Source organism: Marmota marmota, unplaced genomic scaffold, assembly GCF_001458135.2.
Source record: "Marmota marmota marmota unplaced genomic scaffold, marMar, whole genome shotgun sequence".
Lineage (NCBI taxonomy): Eukaryota > Metazoa > Chordata > Mammalia > Rodentia > Sciuridae > Marmota > Marmota marmota.
The window spans coordinates 26,405,586-26,424,955 of record NW_026000026.1 but is presented as its reverse complement, the minus strand read 5'-3'; the positions used below and the strand labels follow the sequence as shown (position 1 = coordinate 26,424,955).

The window sequence follows — 19,370 nt, the reverse complement described above, 5'->3', positions numbered from 1 at the left end:
CCAACCCCTGTACACACCCTGCCCCTTCCATGGCTTGTGTCCCCAAAGCCTCCCCATCCCCTGCTCCTCAGGATGGCTCCTTCCACACCAGAGACCTCCTGGCCCTGACCTTCCCCACCTTTCGTTTGGGGCTCAGCCTGACTCACAATCCGCACCTGAACCATCAGCATTTATTGAGTAACCTACTGTGTACTTGGCACTGAGTTTGTGCTCTGCGTATGTGACCTCATATTATTTCCACGAGAACCTTAGACATAGCTGTTGTGACCCTCCTTTTAAATATGAGGAAACCAAGACCCAGCGAAACAAAGGTACTTGTCCAAGGTCGCTGGCTAGGTGGTGATGAAAACGGGGTTGTCACTATGGTCTGTTCAACTCCAAAGTCTGTGTCCCCAAACCTCTGCGTTGCATTTCCTCTTGGCTCCTTTGATTTTGATGAACCACGTTTGTCTGTGTGTAGGTGCGTGTGTCTGCCCACGGAGTTGTGGCCGGTCCCCCCACCACGGCGTGGACTAGAGACACTTTTAGGGCACTCTCCCTGGCCCTCCGCTGCCTCAGTGCGAGAACCAAGGACCTGCGAAAGAGCAGCCTTGAACCTGCTGCAGTTCCACCCCTCCACGTAAGATCCCCAGGGCTCTGAGAAGGGCTGTAATGCCTCAAGGCCACCCAGCAAGTTGGGGGCGGGGCTGGGACCTGAGCCTGGGTTTTTATGCTCAGCAAAAATTGATGATAAAACTCAGCCCCTACGTAGGCTCCGGGGCCAGGCTCCAGGAATAATAATATAATCCTAATAAAAAGTGAAGCAGGTACGATGCTCAGCCTGTCCCCAAGATAAAAAGCCTCCCTTCCAACAGGTGTCAGAAGCTCAATCTTGGTCGATTCTGGGTGTCTTCTTTCACTTCTTCTCCTTTGGGTCACTTCCTGCCCCCACCTCTTCTGGGTACAGAAAGGATCCCGCACACCCACGCAGGCATCAGGCTGGCATGAGGCCCTGGGTCCTGCACTTGGATCCTGCCAGACCACACAGGTTTCCATTGTTTTTTCAAGGTCACACCAATGTCTCCACGCTCCTGTTTCCTGTACCTGACCTCTGTATTACTTGGGATGTGAACTCAGCCATTGCTTTCCCTCTCACTAGCCAGCAGAGGGTAAGGAGTGCAGGCCGGGATGGGTCCTGCGTGGGCTCGCTCTCGTCCAGCGAGATGGTCCACGGAACAGGGTACAGGAGAGTGTGGCTACAGAGTCGCTAATCAGGACCTCCGGAGACCAAGCAGGAAGCAGGTCTGATTTTATTGTGCAGTTACTATGTGTATATACATACTCAGGCAGTAGCCAAGAAGATTACAGGCAGCCACCAGTGCAATGTCTGCTAACTGTCCTTGCAGCGACCAATCGAGGAGTGGGCCGTGGAGGAAGCACAGGGACTGCAATATAGCCTCACACTCAGGGCTGTGCCTGCGGGGTTTGCCGCTCACACGCCTAGCACGAGGGAGTGGTTTGCCACTCAGACGCCCATGTATGCAGTACTCCCTGCACTTGTCCCCACAGGGTCCCGGGTGTTCAAGAGCCTAACCCCTTCCACGGTGCTGTCTGGCATTCTTAACGTTCACACCCTCCCATCTTGTGGCCCAGGGTGGCTGCTCCAGCTCCTGACACCATGTCAAATGCCACCTGGCAGAAAGGGAATTGGGTAGATGCCCCTTTGTTTCTTTCAATGCATGACCCAGAAGTTGCATACACCATTTGGTAGCCATCTCCTTTGTGGAAACCTGGACGTGTGGCCACACCTAACTGCCAGGGAGTCTACAAAATGGACAATAATAATTTCTGTGTGTTTATATGAGACAGGGTCTCGATAAGTTGCAGAGGTTGGCTTCTAACTTGTGATCCTCCTGTCTCAGCCTCCCAAGTCGCTGGGATTATAAGCATGCACCACCACACCCAGCAAAATGTGCAGTCTTCTGCTACGTGGCCCTCTGCAGGGTTAGAAGGGAAGTCAGATAGATTGCATGTCAGACAAGCATCTCTGCTATACTTCCCTTCTCCCGCCACGCAGATAATCTTGTTTCCTACAGACAGAAACCAATTTTGACTCATCTATCTCTCTCAATCTATGTATGGCATAAATTGTATGCCCTCAAATTACTCAGGGCTGTGACTAAACTTCCATTGCTCTGATAAACCAAAAGCCGTGGCCTTTGGGAATCAAAAGGAATTTCTTCCATTTCTGCCTTATTGTCCCCTTCCCAAGGTGACAGAGGGTAGCCATTAACAAACAGGGGAAAGAAGAAGTTTACAAAGACATGCAGGAGATGTTTCCAAGGCTACAAAATGTTATACAGCTGTAAGCATCACCTGCTAAACCTTTTAGAGGTTTCCCCTGACCTTGAACTTGACTTGAATGATAACGACTGAAACTTTCTGTGCCCACTCGATTTGCTTCCTTCATAGCAGGCATCGCAATATGTTTGTTATAAATATATACACATCATTTGGCTCATACATGACATGAGCAATTAGACCACATCTGCTTTTTTATCTGTGTGTTTGGCACAATGCCAGTACACAGTAGTTGCTCAGCAAAAATATATATGATGGAATCACAATTTTGTATACCAGAGCTCCAAGAGATACCAAAGATGATGAACTATTTTACCAGATGACTGAAAATTAAGGGACTGTGATTTATTATGGCCCAAGAGGAACAAGGTCAAAATATCAGCAGGGGCAGGGCTTTCCCCAATGAATGCCAACAGGGCAGAGGCATGTTGGAGACCAGAGGTGCTGGAATATCTTGAGAAATTCGAGTCACAGATGACCCTCTTCTCAATAATGACAAGCTACCTCTATCCATCTAGGACTTAAGTCAACCCAGAAATACAAGGAAGGAGAGGACTGAGTATTCGATCTAGTTCAAATTAGAAATAACTGGTTTTGTCTAGATTTTATTGCATTTTGCATTTTCTGGCATCAGGTTAAAAAAATATAGAAGCTCTAGAAAATCAAAATTCAGTTATAGCCAGGCGCAATGGCACACGCCTGTAATCCCAGTGATTTGGGAGGCTGAGGCAGGAGGATCTAGAGTTCAAAGCCAGCCTTAGCAATTTAGTGAGGTCCTAAGCAATTCAGTGCAACCCTATCTCTAAATAAAATATAAAATGGGTGGGGATGTGGCTCTATGGTTAAATGCTCCTGGGTTCAATCCCTGGTACCAAAAAAAAAAAAAAAATCAGTTATAGAGAACAGAGTGTTATATTTCCTGTGTGTGTGGTCAGTGGGTGTATTTTGACCACCTTTAGAGCAACATCCATCTAGAATCAGAGATGAGTTTAACTTATGAAAATTTGTAATCATAGAGTTAAAGTCTCTAAATCTTAGACTTACATAAGGTTAGATTCATAAACTGTACTCAGAACAGTGGGACCTGACTCTGTTCTGGGTTCTTCTGAAAGCAGAGCCTGAGTCTAGGATTTGGAGCCTGTAGCCCAAGAAGCCAGAGAGACCTGGGAGAGCAAGACAACGAGAGGAAGCCCATTAACAAAAGGGGAGTTGCTGAGCCAGTTTCCAAAACCGGCAGCCGGTGCCATCTCACTGCCAAGAGGACTGAAGCTCAGATGTTTAAGGAGGAGGGCTCGGACCCAGAAACTCCCATCTGCCAGTGATCAAGGGTCTTCCTGGGATCTTGCTCATCCCAGGTCCTGGCTGAGAGAGTTCCCAAGGCTCCAGGGAAGCAGAATGACAGCTGAGCACTTGAACTGAAATGCAGTGTGACCGGGGAACTGCCCACGTGGGTACAGCTAATCAGAGGTGGACTGATCTGATTTCCCTCCAGAAAAGCTCTGGACCGGGTTGTCTATAGGCTGCATCAGTCTGGGGGATTCAGGATGTTTGAATAGCACCATGTTGAGCTGTCTGGGTGGACAGGAGGATCCCAAGTTCAAGGCCAGCCTCAGCAACTCAGTGATGCCCTAAGCAATTTAGTGAGACCTTGTCCCAAAACTTTAAAAATAAAATAAAATAAAAAGGGCTGATGATGTCACTCAGTGGTAGAACACCCCTGGGTTCAATCTCCAGTAATTAATTAAAGAAAATTAAAAGGGCTGCGGATACAGCTCCGTGGTAGAGTGCTTACCTAGCATACACAAGGCCCTGGGCTCTGTCCCCAATACTGGGGAGAAAAAAGAAGAAAAAAAAAGAAACAAGAATAACACCATATTGAAATAAAATCTGAATCTAAAGGCCTTTGGAAGATCTATGTAGCCACACTTTGCCATATGCCCCACCACTCCCTGTTGCTTGCACGTATTCAGATTTCTGTCACCTGCCTGGCCCTGAGGCATTTGACTGGGAATCTCCCGCTCAGGGTCCCTAAGGACAAGATCCCTGTCCCCCTCCCATGGAATCTCCAGTTCCCCCACGTGCAGGCCAGGCCCTCGGAGCAGGCAGCCCCCCTGGCGGTGCCCCTGCCCGGTGGCAGCCGCCCCCAGCCCCGCCCCGCCCCCAGGCGTTCCCAGCGGGGACTGGGGGTGAAACTCGCTGCTGGGGTGAGCAGCGGGTTAATTTCCTCCTGGCGCTTCCCTCGGCAAACAATGAGACAATGGCGAGCCGGAGGTGGCCTGCGTAAGACAGCCGAGGAGGGGAAGTTGTAATCTGTGCGTGAAGCCAGCGGGTGGGCAAAGGGGCGAGGAAGGGAGCCCCGCCAGACTGGGCCCTCCGCCCAGCAGGCCCTAGGGACCCAGCGGGCCCCAACCTGAAGGTCACCTGAGTCGCCCTTGAGGAAAACAGCCACAAATCGCCATCCGCGTGGAGAAAACAAGGATGGGTGGGGCTCCGTCCAGATGGTCCTAGCTCCTCCCCAGATAACCCCAACTGCCCACCCTCTGGGCCCAGCTTACAGGGAGACACCCCCAGCAGAGACCCTCTGGTTCTGACTGTGACTGTGTGACCTGGAGACAGGTCACCTGCCTTCTCTGTGCCTTCCGTTCCTCATCTGTAAAGGAGGATCCTCAGGTTGTCAAGAGGACGTCATTCTTCCATTCACCCAAAAGCATTTATTGAGTACATACTAGGTGCAGGCACTGCGCTGGATGTTGGGGATACAGCTGTGAGGGAGAAAACATCTCTGCCCTCATGGGACACACAGTCCTGACGTGGAGGGAGTCAGCAACCTGGTCGTGGCAGTGAGACACCAAGTGAAATCACAAGTGACAGGTGTCATCAGGAGAGGAGGTGGCAGCAGAGAGGGGATGTGTAGCATGAGACCCAACCCAGTCTGCAGGTCAGGGTGGGCGTCTACTGGCAAGAGGACTTTGATGGAGCTGAGCAGAGAGATTCCTCGGCCAAGGGGAAAGTGTCCCAGGAGCCGTGTAAATGCCCTGAGCCAGGAACGAAGTTGGGGGTACTGAGGTGGGTCCAGGAGGCCTGTTCTTAAGGACACAGAGAGCAGGGACGCTGTCTGGCTTGTGAGGTGGGCAGAGCCAGACCTCACTGCCACACCCATCCACCCCTGCAGAAGACTGTTCTTTAACTGGCAAAGGAAAGCCACCACGGTTCAGTCCAGTGGAGTGGCCGGATGGCACCTGCTGTCAGCTAATACTTGGAGGCTCTTAGCCCAGTGCCTGGGCAGGCGGGGCCCTCCTTCGGGAGGGCAGGGTCCTGTCCGAGCATATTCTGCATGACAAACCTCTCTGTCCAGCAGGGTGAGGGCCTGCTTGCCCACCTGACAGATGGGGAAACTGAGGCTTCGTTCAGGGGAAAGAGAAAAGGAGAACCAGCTCCAAACTGGGTGGTCCCCAGCCACCTCTGGGGAAGGCAGGGTGATTGGCAGGGCATTTTGAGACCTCAGAGAAACTCAACACCCTGGTCTCTTTCTACCCTGTCCCTTCTCTCGCCCAAGGGGTTCCCTAAAATCGATCTATGGGCCCAGAAAGGAAAGAGGGCTGCAGACAATTCAGGGATATCTCCACTGCAGATCTGGCCCCTGATGTCATGCAAATCTACACAGCCACTGGCCTAATGTGGGCTGAAGACTAGCTTTTGACTCTGCCCCAGAAAGTGGCTCCACTCCTAGGAGGGTCTAGAGAGAGTGGCTCCCAGCTGGGCTCAGTGCAGCGCACACCTGTCACCCCAGCAGGTTAGGAGGCTGAGGCAGGAAGATCTAGAGTTGCAAAGCCAGCCTCAGCAACTTGGCGAGGCCCTAAACATCTTAATGAGACCCTGTCTCAAAAATAAATAAATAAAAAGGGCTGGGCATGTGGCTCAGTGGTTAAGTGTCTCTAGGTTCAATCCCCAGTACCAAAAAGAAAAGCAAGAGCAACTCCCACTCATGGAGGGCTGTGGCCGTGCCCTTCCTACCAATCACCAGAGTGCCACGAGCACCCTTACTATTTATTTATCTGGTACTAGAGATTGCACTGAGGAGTACTCGACCACTCAGCTACATCCCCCACAATTTTATTTTTTGAGACAGAGTCTGGCCAAGTTGCTTGCGATCCTCCTGCCTTGGCCTTCTGAGTCACTGAAACATCAGGTGTGATTCACCAAGTCCAGCTCTGAGCTCACTTGACCAAGGGGGAAACGGAGGCTCAAAGACACAAGGCCTCACATCCCATCTATAGACCTGGGGAGGAGCAGCATCCAGGTGCCAAGCTGACCTCAGAGCCCTGCTCCACAGGTCCACCACCCGTGGGTCTCCCCCCTACCACAGCGGGTTGTGTTATAGCTGTATCAGTGCTGGCTCAAGAGCCCTTGGGCTTCCCATCAATGGAGCCAGAGCCCCTGTGTGGCCCCAGAGCCCCCAGCCCTTTCCTTCCCCCGCCTTTCTTTTTTGGGGGGGCCAACTAGGGATTAAACTCAGGGACACTCAACCACTGAGCCATATCCACAGCCCTATTTTGTACTTTTTTTAGAGATAGGGTCTCACTGAGTTGCTTAGGGTCTTGCTGAGTTGCTGAGGCTGGCTTTGAACTCTCAATCCTCCTGCCTCAGCCTCCTGAGCTGCTGGGATTACTGGCCTGCACCACTGCACCCAGCCCTTTCCCCACCTTGGACTGCTCCCTCTGTCACCGCCCAGAGGCCTCCCCAGCACCTCAGGACCATTACCCTGCCCCTGGTTTCTCTTTCCTTGGAGTACTGCCCATGGGGAAGGGGTTTGTGTGTTTGCGTCTGTGAACTCCTGGGGGCACAATATCGTGATCCAACAAATATTTGTCGCATGAATGAAGGAAGGAAGAAAGTTTTTAGTCCTGTCCGCAAGGCGACCCAAAACAGGCATCCCCAGCTGCCCCCGGTCTGGGAAGGGCCATGCACCCTCATGGCCTCGCTGGACCGTCCCACCAGCCTTAGCAAACCCTGTTCACGGCTCTCAACTTTCGAGAGCTCAGAGGGCTCCGGAGCTGAGATTCTCCAGGGGCGCAGTCACTGGCTGCAAGCAGAGGGCCCGGTGGAATGGGAACGTGGGGACATGTCCCCTTCTCCAGCGAGGCCCAGCGATGTTGGGAGGGGGTCCCTGGCTGCCGGTGGCTTCCCTCCTCCCGTCACGGGACTCCAGCTCCATGTGTTCCAGGAAATCCAGGCCACATTTCCCTCCCCGGAGCCGCCGCCCAGAGGGACCCTCTGGGGAAAGACACAGCATTTTTGAGGAAAAGGGGTGGGAGGGGTGTGGGAGAAAAAGTCATCAAAAAAAAAAAAAAACTGGCTGGGCCAGGAATGTGCCGGGGTGAACCGGAGCCAAAGGTCCTGTCACATCCACAGCTGTGCAACCAGGGCGGGGCAGGGTCACTCCTGGGACAGGACACCAGCTGCCAACCTGCTCCTGGCTGGCCAGTGAGCTGAGCTCCCTGCCACTGGGCTGGTCGGGAGAGCCAGGGAATAACCCAGCCGGGAGTGGGCACGAGGCTCTGCCACCCGCAGGGCAGGATGATCCAAGTCCAGTGTCAGGCTTCCCCAGCTCTGCACCAAGATAAGACTGGGGGAAATGCTGAGACTGGGTGACTTCTCCACGACAGACGGGTTGAATTCGGAGAGGGACAGTGCACGCCTGTCATCCCAGCGCCTCAGGAGGCTGAGGCAGGAGGATTGTAAGTTCAGAGCCAGCCTCAGCAACTTAGTGAGGCCCTAAGCAACTCAGCGAGACCGTGTCTCTAAATAAAAAGGACTGGGGATGTGACTCAGTGGTTAAGCACCCCTGGGTTCAATCCCAGTATCTCCCTAAAGAAATATATCAATAAAAGAGAGGGAGGGACTGACACATTTTTCAGCATGGGTTCTTGAACTCAGGGACTCTATGAAGTTGGAAGGGGAGAAAAATAATAACTTTGTTTTTATTTAATTTTACTTTCTTGGTACCGGGGATTGAGCCCAGGGGTGCTTAACCGCTGAGCCACATTCCCAGTCCTTTTTAAATTTTTTAATTTTGAGACAGGGTCTCACTAAGTGGCTGAGGATAGCCTCGAACTTGTGATCCTCCTGTCTCAGCCTCCTTACTTGTTGGGATCACAGATGTGTGCCACATGCCTGGTAAAAACTTTATATTCACTAACTTCTCACTGAAATTTAGCACTTCCTTCAATATGAATGTGAACCACATGAGTCAGGACAGGGTTGGCAGTGGCTCTGTCAGAAGCCAAGATACTTTAGTTCCACAACCCAGGGGTGGGAGACCCTCCACATCCTACTGCTGAGGACCTCTTCCTTTCTATATGCTGATTAAGAGGCTCCTGTAGCCAAAGGCTCACCTGGAATCCCAGAGAGTAGGGAGGCTGAGGCAGGAGGATTGCAAGTTCAAGGGCAGCCTGGGCAACTTAGCAAGACCCTGTCTTAAAGTGAAACATAAAAAGGGCTGGGGATGTGACTCCGTGGGAAAGGACCTGCAGGTTCAACCCTCAATACTGGAGGAAAAAAAAATGAAGAAGCTCACGTATCACCGCGTAGCACACCCCAGTTAATATTACAACAATCAGGGCTGCGAATGTAGCTCAGTGGAGAGCACGTACTTAACAGGTGGAGGGCCCTGGATTCCCTCCCTAGCACCAAAAAGTAAAGTAAAATAAAAACAATATTGTAGTAATAGCATTTCAACATTATTGGCTTCCTTCAGAATGGTATGAACTGTATTTTATGCATTTAAAATACTGTGATGATAAGGAGTCCATCCTTTCACCAGGTGGCAGAGAAGTTCCCAGGAAAAAAAGTTAAACATCCCACTTTACGAACAGCCATTTTTATTTTTAAATGGGAAAGTACTAGGTACATTAATCTGGAAAATAGTCACGCACTCTGTTAACGCAATACAAAAAGCAAGAAGCAAAGCAGCGTGTATGGCCAACTGTTCTTTGTGTAAGAACGGGGCTGGGTCCTGAGTTTGCTAGATACACATGAAATACATCAAGGAGCCCCAAACTGGCACCAAGGTCATCTCTGGGCTCCAAGGAGAACCATCACTGGACGTCTGAGTGCTGACGTTTTTCATGAGGTTCTGGGGAGCACGGCAGGGGCTGTGGTATAAAACAGGTTTTGTATCTTTCCAAGTCCCCATGTAAGAACGTGCAAAGCAATAAGGTAGCAAAACCAAAGTCCCATGAACAAGATTGACAGCAAATCTCGATGACAAGGGTCCCCACAAGCCCCCCCCCCAAAATATAAGCGGTAGAGACAAACTTGCAGGTTCTTAAGATTTGTGTGGGAAAATACATTTGTTAGTCCTTGTTGGGGGGGAAACAGGAATTAATAAAAATGCTAGTCTTCATCCACTCTAGAACCCACGATTGGTGGGGAACACAGAGAATCACCCGGACACATGTAAAACTGCAACTGTGACCACAGTTGCATCTGAGACCAGCTGGTCATCTGCAAAGGCTGCAGGGGCCCTGCCCAGCCCCCAACACCTACTGCCCTGCATCTTCCTTCGTGATGAATCATGTGTTTGTGGACTGAAAGGCAGGGTTACCCCAGCCAGGAAGTCCTTGGAGTCATCAGATGGTGGCAGCCCCTTGAAGCGGAAAAAACACAGCCCTCAGAGGCCAGAGACATGGGTTGGGGCCCCAACCTGGCCTCATAATCCACAGGAGAGCTTGCAGATCTGAGGATGGGGAACAGGTACCTGTCCCAGCAGATCTGCAAAGGGGCCCCTCCAGCTCCCCTGCGAGGGAACTAGAGATCCTGGGCACCCACCCTAGTTAGGAGGAAGGTAAAGTTATGTTACACCCTCTGCTTGGTTCTTGGGGTGCTCAGGCAGCACCCACCACCAGCAGGACAAGAACAGAGCCCTCTGCAGCTAGGTAGCCTTGTCGCCATTTCACAGCTGAGGAAGTTGAGCTCCAGGAGGAAAATATCGAGGCCTATGGTCACACAGCCCTCACACGCTTTGACCCTGGTCACTTGGAGGGGACACCTTGGTCCCCAGGGCAGTTCTGTCCTGGCAACCCCAACCCCACGCCCAGTGCTCAGGGGTGGGGCTGGCTCCCTGTGAACAGGACTATTTTTAGAGTGGACAGCAGGGGCCAGGGGCCGCAGCCAGGAGTGACAATGGGGGGAAGGGGGTGGGGCTGCTGGCGGCCGCCCCCGCACCCAGCAGCCGCCCCATTTCCTCGAGGAACCAGGCTGCGCACAATACAAGGAAAGCCAAATGGGGAGCGGCTGGGGGCTCCTGTTGTGGGGGCTGACCTGGCCCATCGGGGCAGCTGGGGGCCCGGCGGAGGCCCGTGGACCAGGGGAAATGGACCATTAGTCCAGATGCCTGGCTGAGCGCAGGGAACTCCGCTCCACACGCACGCACAGCCTCACACGTTCCTCCGGCCTCACCCTCGCTCTCCTCTCTCCCACCCAGAGCGCAGGTTCCACTGATGCCTGGGCAGGGGCTGGCCCCATCTCCAGTCTCCAGGGTAGAGAACTGGGCCCCGGGGACCCAGCGAGTTGAGTCAAACAGAAATGGATTTGGAGGACCCGGTGAGAGCACCCAGACACTCTGTCTAGGTCCTGATCTGCCAGAAGGGGTGTCCCATCCGGAGAAGGTGCTGGCCTGAGGCTGGAGCTGCCGTCTAGGGGGCCTGTGACTTCAGCCAGAAGGGGGTGTCCTTGGCCTTCCCAGCCCCTCTACTAAAGGGTCTCCAGTTGTGACATCTGTAATCCCAGGGGCTCTGGGAGGCTGAGACTGGAGGACTCCAAGGTCAAGGTCAGCCTCAGCAACTTAGTGAGATCCTGTCCAAATAAATAACGGGGGGGGGGTGCTGGGGATGTGCTGAGTGGTTAAGTGCCCCCCTGGGTTCAGTCCCCGGTACCAATAAAACCCTTATGAAAAGGTACACTTAAAACAGGAAAAAATGGGTGCCTTTGATTTGATGTTGGCTATATCCTGACACAGTTGAGCTTTAAAAACTGGCGCTGTCTTTCCAACTTGAGAATCCTATGACTGCCTTCTTTCTGGTGCCAGAGCGTACATACCTCATCCCAGCTGACTTGTGAGGCCCAACACCAAGGCTGCATTTAACTATCTGGTTAATTTTTCTCCAGGGGTGGGAGGGGAGCTGCAAGGGGAAGGCGAGCTCCTCCACGGCCGCGCTCAGCTTTACGCACAGGTAACGCACGTTCTCCCAACATCCAATGAGGAGGGTGTACTTCTTATTTCAACCTGACAGAAAAGGGAAAAGGTGGGAGAAGGGAGGTCTAGCCCAGGATAGTGCAGCCAGCAGGTGGGAGAAAGGAACTGGGTCCAACAGCCTGGTTCCACACCCCCATCCCTACCCCATGCCACCCTGGAGGAAGATGCTGGGGTCATAGTGCAGCCTTCTCCCCTGCCCCCCAGGTTGGGACCAGGAATTGAATCCAAGGGCAGTTTATCACTGAGCCACATCCCCAGCCCTTTTTATTTTATTTTTTTATTTTGAGACAGGGTCTTGCTAAGTTGCCCCGAACTTGCCTCAGCCTCCGACATTGCTGGCATTCCAGGTATGCCCCTGCACATCACCGTGCCTGTCCCGCAACGCAGCCCTCTTGATGGTTTCTTTTCTCTGGCCTCGAGTGTCCCACACCCTTACATAAAACAGGAACCCAGCAAGCGATGCAGACCTCCCCTCCCTAGAAGGCAGCTCCGCGGAGCTATCTGGGGGTCCCAAAAGGGGCTCAAACCCATCCTTGACAACTTGTCCACATGTCCCTGCCAACCCCCGTGGCTGGCTTGTTCCATTTCCTGGCTGTGTGACCTGGGGCATGTGACTTCTTGGCCTTGCCTCTGCTTATTCATCTGTAAAATGCAGATAAAAATACTATCTACCCTTAACGGATACGGAGTTTTCTTTGGGGGTGAGGAAAGGTTTTGGAGCTAGATGGAGAGGTGGCTCCCCAGTCTTGAGGATTTATTAAATGCCACTGAATCTTACACTATAAAGGGGTTGATTTGTGAGACGTGAATTTCACCTCAATTTTTAAAAGATGGTGGGATACAAATAGACATAGATACACAATTTTTAAATCTACCTAAAAGCTGTATTGAGGATTAAAAGAATATTAAATATCAAGTTCTTAAAATAGTGCCGACCCATTGCAAGCAGGCGATATAGAAGTGTTTTTGTTTCTGCTGGAATTTAACACCCCAGATTGTTGACCAAGCTGCCGCCCCCACTGGCCAGCTGCACCAGCTTTTCTGCTGGGCTCCCCGCTGCCGCCCTGGCCAGTCCCATTCTCCAGAGGCAGCCAGGGAATTAGAGTGATCCTGATACGACCCAGTCTGTCTCACACATTCCTCTGCTCAAAAGCCTCTGGTGTCGGTGGCTGGTGAGAAACAGCTGAAGTCCCTGCAGTAGACTTTGAGACCCCACAGAATCGGCTCCCCTGACCCCCATCCCATCTGCTCTCCTCTTCATTACCTTCCTCTCACCAGCCACCAGCTGCACTGGCCTCCCCACTCTGCCCTCTCCCTACTCCCTGTCAGGCCTATTTATGCCGCAGGGCCTTTGCACTTGCTGTTTCCTCTGCCAGAAACCCTCTTCCCCCAGGCTCACACAGCTGCCACCTCACCTCTTACTAGATCTCTGCTCCAATGTCACCTTCTCAGATAGACCCTCGCTGGCCATCTTCAAAACCAGCACTGCTCCAGCCAGTCACATCCCCTGCCCAGCTTTCCAACCCTGAGTGACACAGAACGTTGATTCACTTTCCAGTGTTCGTCCACCTCTCCCATGAGACTGCAGGCTCCTTGGAGAAGGAGTTAGCCCCTCTTCAAGGGACTTCGTTTCCTGTTGGGCACCCAAATGGCAAGTTGAGAGCTCGCCACGGATTGTGTTGGATGAATGGATGAGTGAATGTCCGACACCGTGCTGTGGCTCACCTGGTCATTCAGCTGGACCCCGAGGATCAGAAGCCTGGCTCGGCGCAGTGGCCCCTGCGTGGACGAGGGAAGGCCCCTGCCCAGTGCAGGGTCCTGCCACCTGCTGAAGCTGCAGAGGCTGGGGCCTGGGACACAGAGCCCCAGCCCACCCCAGCCCACCCCGGCCTCTCCCTCGGGACTGGGGACTCTTCCTCCCTGTGCAGCTGTTCCTTCCGCCCGCGGCCTCTTCCCTTCCTCCCCATCTTGGCCCTGCTAGTCTCCCCAGGCCTTTATCTCTGCCCTCAGCTGCTCCAGGGAGGAGCGGGTGTTCCGTTCCCCTCTCCTCCCTGCCTTCCTGGCCTGGGCCCTGCGCCTCCCTCGGGCTCAGCACCCATCCCACCTCTCCCCGGACCCTTCAGCCACTTCCCGGAGGGCTGGGAGGAACAGAGGTCACGCAGGAGTGGCCAGGGGAGCCCAGGGTCCCTCTTCCCAGCCTCCAACTTGCTTTATGTCCATGGCTTCACTCAGAGGCCAGCCTGGGAAGAGGCCGTTTGAGCTCCAGACCCAGCTCTGGCCCCGGCTGGCTGTGAAGTGTTTAGCAAGTCCCAAGACCTCTCTGAACCTCGGTTTCCTCATCTGAGAAACGAAGGTCATGGCAGCACCTACGTGGAGGGATCCTGAAGGAGTGAAAGAAAGCAGAGAACCTGTCTTAGCACGGGACGCAAGGCCACGAGGTGGGAGGGCTTGGAAACTGCCAAGTCCTGGGCCACCCTTGGCAGTGTCTCTGGGCCACGTTCCTGGCACAGCGAGCCTGGAATCTGTGGGATTCCTAGGCTGACTCGGGCGGACATTGCCTGCTGTCACCATCCTTAACATGACACGATCGTTAACGAACTCAGGGTCCAGAAAGGCCAGTGGAGGTCAGCTCCTGGAAGCACTCTGGAATGGCACCGCTCCAGCTGGGCCCACTGCCCCCAGGGGCCGCAGGATAATCCAGACACAGAGTTGTCATCTTTCCGTTTCCCACATCTGGAAGCTGGAGCCCAAAGAGCTTCAGGTGGCCTGACTCTAAAGCTGAAGCTCTGTCCCTGTCCCTGGCCGGCAGACTGCAGTCCCTCTCCTGCCTTCCACACCTGCTCCCACCGGGGCACACGTGGGAACTCTTTGCCCCCCCTCCTGCTGAGCAAGCCCCTCCCCGTGTTTCCCGGGCACTTTCTCCTCCTCCCAGGACACCTGGTCCAGGCTGGGGACAAACAGATCGGTGGCTCTTTCCCTCCTGACTGCAGAACAGAAGAGGCAGGGGAGAGGCTCGGGTCCCTCTTCATGGGCATCACCAGCAGCTACTGAGCGGGAGGGGCTCTTACCCCCACTTAAGCTCTGCCTAGGGCCTCCGAGCTAGGGTCTCCCCTGAGCTAGAGGGGAGACCAAGGTCTGCCCAACTCCAAAATTTGTGACTTCGACCTTGGAACAGGTGGGTGACCTTGGGCAGATATTTCTCAGCTCCATCGCCTCTTCTCTAAAATGGAGATAGTAATAGTTCATGGAAATTGTGGGGATTAAATTGAACAAGTTTAAAAAGTGCACATAGCCAGGCTCCCTGCAGCACTCCCAGGAGGCTGGGTCAGGAGGATTGCAAGTTTGAGGCCAGCGTAGAATACCCTGAGTTCTGACCCCAGTACTGAAAAACAAAACAAAACAAACAAAAAAAAACTATGTGTATAGATATATATGTGTGTGTGTGCATAAAGATTATATATATATATATATATTCCCAAGAGCTCCAGGTGTGGTGGCTCACACCTGTAATCCCAGCAGCTCGGGAGGCTGAGGCAGGGGGATCCCAATTTCAAAGCCAGCCTCAGCAACTTAGCAAGGTGCTAAGCAACTCGGCAAGAACCTGTCTCAAAATAAGACATGAAAAGGGCTGGGGGCGTGGCTCAGTGGTTAAGTGCCCTGGGATCAATCCCTGATACCAAAATTAGTCCACAGAGCTGCCTTGGGCACATGGGCGTGATACCACTGAGGCATGGGGGGCTCTGGGGTCAGGCAGATCTGGGTCAAGTGCCAGCTGTACCCTTTGGCAATTGGAGACAATGATTATCCTTCTCTGAGCTTCATTAGACCCATTGAAAAACAGGAATAATTATCCAACCTCACTAAGATGGCCCTAGAGCCAACAATTTTTTTGTGTGGGGGGGATTTACTGGGGATTGAACCCAGGGACCCAGGGGTACTTAACCACTGAGGCACATCCTCAGTCATTCATATATATATATATATATATATATATATATTTTTTTTTTTTTAAATTCTAGAGACAGGGTATGGACAGGCTGCCAGATGGCCCTAGAACCCACAGCCTCGCAGATTTCCAGTCCTGTGCTTTTTTCTAAATTTCTGTGCGCTCNATTCATATATATATATATATATATATATATTTTTTTTTTTTTAAATTCTAGAGACAGGGTCTCGCTGAGTTGTTCAGGGCCTCTGAGTTGCTGAGGCTGACCTTGAACTCGTGACTCTCCAGCCTCAGCCTCCCGAGCTGCTGGGATTACAGGAATGTGCCAATGCACCTGGCTCCAATGCATCATTTTTTAAAATTAAAAAATATGATCCTCCCGCAAATAAAAAGTGAACATGTGCTGAGATCACAGGCACGGCATCGGCAGGGAGGTGAAGCTGCTTCAAGAAGCAGAGAAGGCAGGGCCGGGGCCCAGTGGTAGAGCGCTGGCCTGGCCCACGAGGCCCTGGATTCGATCCTCAGCACCGCATGTAAATAAATAAATAAAAGATCCACTGACAACATATATATATGACAACATATATATATGAGAATCTGAAATGTTAACAGACAGTGAAAGAAAGAATGCTAAAATAAGATCATGAGACCAGGTGATGTCCCACAGAACAAAAAAACGGTCATCTTTGTGGTGACCTTTCCACTGGACAAAGATCATTGGTAACTTAAATAGACAAGTGGACTTCTTCAAGTGTGGGCCCTGATAAAGACGAAAATGGTAAGTCAACAAAAGATCTCTTCAGTGCTAGTCAATCCCCAGGGAGCTCAGTAGCCCTAGGGTGGCCCTTGGACAACGCTCCGGCTGACACCAGCCCTTCTTTTGCACTATTTTCAAGTTTGGGACTTATTTTTCTCTTTTATTTTTATTTTAATATATTTTTTAGTTGTAGTTGGACACAGTACCTTTATTTCATTTATTTTTATGTGGCGCTGAGGATCGAACCCAGTGCCTCACCCATGCTAGGGGAGCACTGGACCACTGAGCCACACCCCTCAGCCCTATTCTATATTTTATTTCGAGACAGAGTCTCACTGAGTTGCTTAGCACCTCACCGTTGCTGAGGCTGGCTTTGAACTCCCGATCCTCCTGCCTCAGCCTCCCTAGGCGCTGGGATCACAGGCGTGGGCCACTGCGCCCAGCCGGGACTAGTTTTTTCTTTACCTGAGAATGCAGTAGTGGAGGGCGAAGGGATTTATAAATTTTAAATTACCGAATCGTCTTTGCTTAGTTGTTTATACGGGGTTTTTGTCCACTAACTCCAGGACTCTGAGGGAGTCCCACTGTCCAAATGAGGTGGCAGTCACCTAGGAAGCCTCACCGGATATAAAGGGTTTGCAGACATGGTCTCATCTGGATTTCCTCTGGACCCCTCTGGGCCCCTGGGCAGGGCATGGGCGAAGGGATGCTGAGCGTCACGTGGTCTGTGGGCACCTTGTCCGTGGAGTCCTTTCTCACTCTCTGGCTCTCTGGGAGAACCTGGGAAAGTATTTTTCATATGCAACCAGTATTTCCTGGGATCCTGCTTGATGCCAGGCACTGTCCTGGCACTTAGGGTGAAGCAGAAAATAAGACGGACTGGGTCCCTGCCCTCAAAGATTAAGAATCCAGACAATAGACAGGCAACTAACGAAGATAGGAAATAAATAATTACAGACTGCCATAAGCCACTATAAGGAAAGAGACAGTGATTAACAGGAGGGAGAGCTTCCCAGAGGGTTGCCAGGGAAGCCTCTTTGATGAGGAGACACTGAAGTTGGGATTTGAGGAGCAAGAGGAGAGGGCCAATGGAAAAGTTGGGGGAAAGCCATCCCAGGCAGGACACATCATGTGCAAAGGTCCTGGGACAGAAAAGGCTTCAAGGAACAGAGAAAGTCCATAGTCATTGTTTAGACAGTGGAAGAAGATAAGGTGGGAGAAGATGTCAGGGCCTGTATTGTGGTGGGTGCGGACAGACCACCTGGTAAGAGACATGGGTTTCATTTTGAATGTAACTGGCAGGATAACGGTATAATGTTTGTGTCAGACACCTCCAATATGGTGACATGGGGAGGTCTCCTGGTTTCTACCTCAGGGTTCCAAGCAGAGATTCTCAAAGTGGGGTGCCTGAACCAGAAGCATGGCCTTGCCTGGTACTTGTTAGAAATGCAAATTGTTGGACCACCCCAGAGCTACCCATCAGATGCTCTAGACCTGGGGCCCAGTCTTAAGGAGACCTGCAGGAATCAATCCACGAGTTAGAAACATGACCCAGAGTCTCCACCTGGTGGTAATTCATGGGCACTACCGCATAGTCAGTGCGTTCCCTGCTAACCCCGGGGAAATAGGACACTTGCTGATCAAACTATTGCAGACCCCAATCATGCACAGCAGGGCAGCTTTGGAATATGCCCAGCCCCTTCACTCACTCGCAAAAGCACTCAGCATAGCAGGGCTTCCACTCTGAATGACGCCCAAATGCCTTACACAGTCTGGCCTTTCCTAATCCCTCTGTCCTCACTTCCTCCTCTTTCTCTCTTCCTACTAGCCACATTGGCCTCCACACTACTTCCCCTTTTAAAAAAATTTTTGAGGGCTGGGGCTGTAGCACAGTGGCAGAGCGCTTGCCTCGCATGCATGAGGCCCTGGGTTCAATCGTCAGCATGACATGAAAATAAGCAAATAAAATAAAGGCAATCTGTCCATCGACAACTACAAAAGGTATTAATTTTTTTTTTTTTTTGATACTGGGGATTGAACCCAGGGGTGCTTTACCACTAAGCCACATCCCCAGCCCTTTAAGTTTTTTGTTTTTTTTTTTGAGACAAGGTCTAGCTAAATTGCTTAGGGCCTCACTAATTTGCTGAGGCTGGCTTTGAGGTTGGGATCCTTCTGCCTCAGCCTCCCGAGTTGCTGGGATGATAGGCATGAGCCCCCCGCTCCTGGTCTGACATTAACTTACACAGTTGATTTTTGTCTTCCTCATGAAACCAGGAGCTCAAATGAGGCAGAGCTGTTAGTCTGTCCCCCCCACCCCGCACTGTTGTATCCCCAGTACAAACACAGGTGCTCAATAAATGTTAGAGTCTATAAACAAGTCTGGATGGTGCCTGGCAAAATGCCAGAAGGAGTGGTTTGTGAAGTAACACCAGCGAGCCATGAAGTGTGGAGATTCCTGATTGGTTGACTGCTGTATCTAGTTTATGCTAATTAGATAAGCTGTGTGGAATGTATAAATACCGCTCCTGTCCTACAATAAACGGCTCCCACTCCTGCTGTATCAACGTACACAAGTTGTTTGTCACCCCCTGGGTTATTTTGCTGCAGCCGGACTGCGGCAAATAAATATTTATTAAATGAATAAATAGACTCCATGAGGCAGGCGTTAACACCCTTCCTCCACCAACAGGGAGAATGACGCTTGGCAAAGTGACGTGACTCACTCAGAGTCACCCAGTGCATAGATGGCCGGGATCTAGATTGGAGGTGGGATTTCTGGAAACAAGTGTGAACTGTGTCCATGGTGGCACCTTGAGATTCCTGAGGCTGGGGGCACTTTTTCTTTTTTTTTTTTTTTTAATATTTTATTTTATTTTATTTTTTTAGTTTTTCTTTTTTTTGTTTGTTTGCTTTTTTTTTTTTTTTAATTTTTTTATTGTGGGTTGTTCACAACATTACAAATTTCTTGACATATCATATTCCACACTTTGATTCAAGTGGGTTATGAACTCCCACCTTCACCCCATACACAGATTGCAGAATCACATCAGTTACACATCCATTGATTTACA

At 51.5% G+C, this 19,370-nt stretch overlaps 1 long non-coding RNA gene across 1 annotated transcript; it reads right to left on the bottom strand.

Annotated features, from left to right (window-relative positions):
• Nucleotides 1-9,153: 9,153 nt before the first annotated feature.
• On the bottom strand, nucleotides 9,154-13,525 carry LOC125619026. Its single transcript, XR_007350488.1, has 4 exons — nucleotides 13,322-13,525; nucleotides 13,012-13,121; nucleotides 11,440-11,626; nucleotides 9,154-9,988 (listed from the first exon to the last, which is right to left on the bottom strand). It is a non-coding gene; the product is annotated as an uncharacterized LOC125619026 (long non-coding RNA).
• Nucleotides 13,526-19,370: the final 5,845 nt, after the last annotated feature.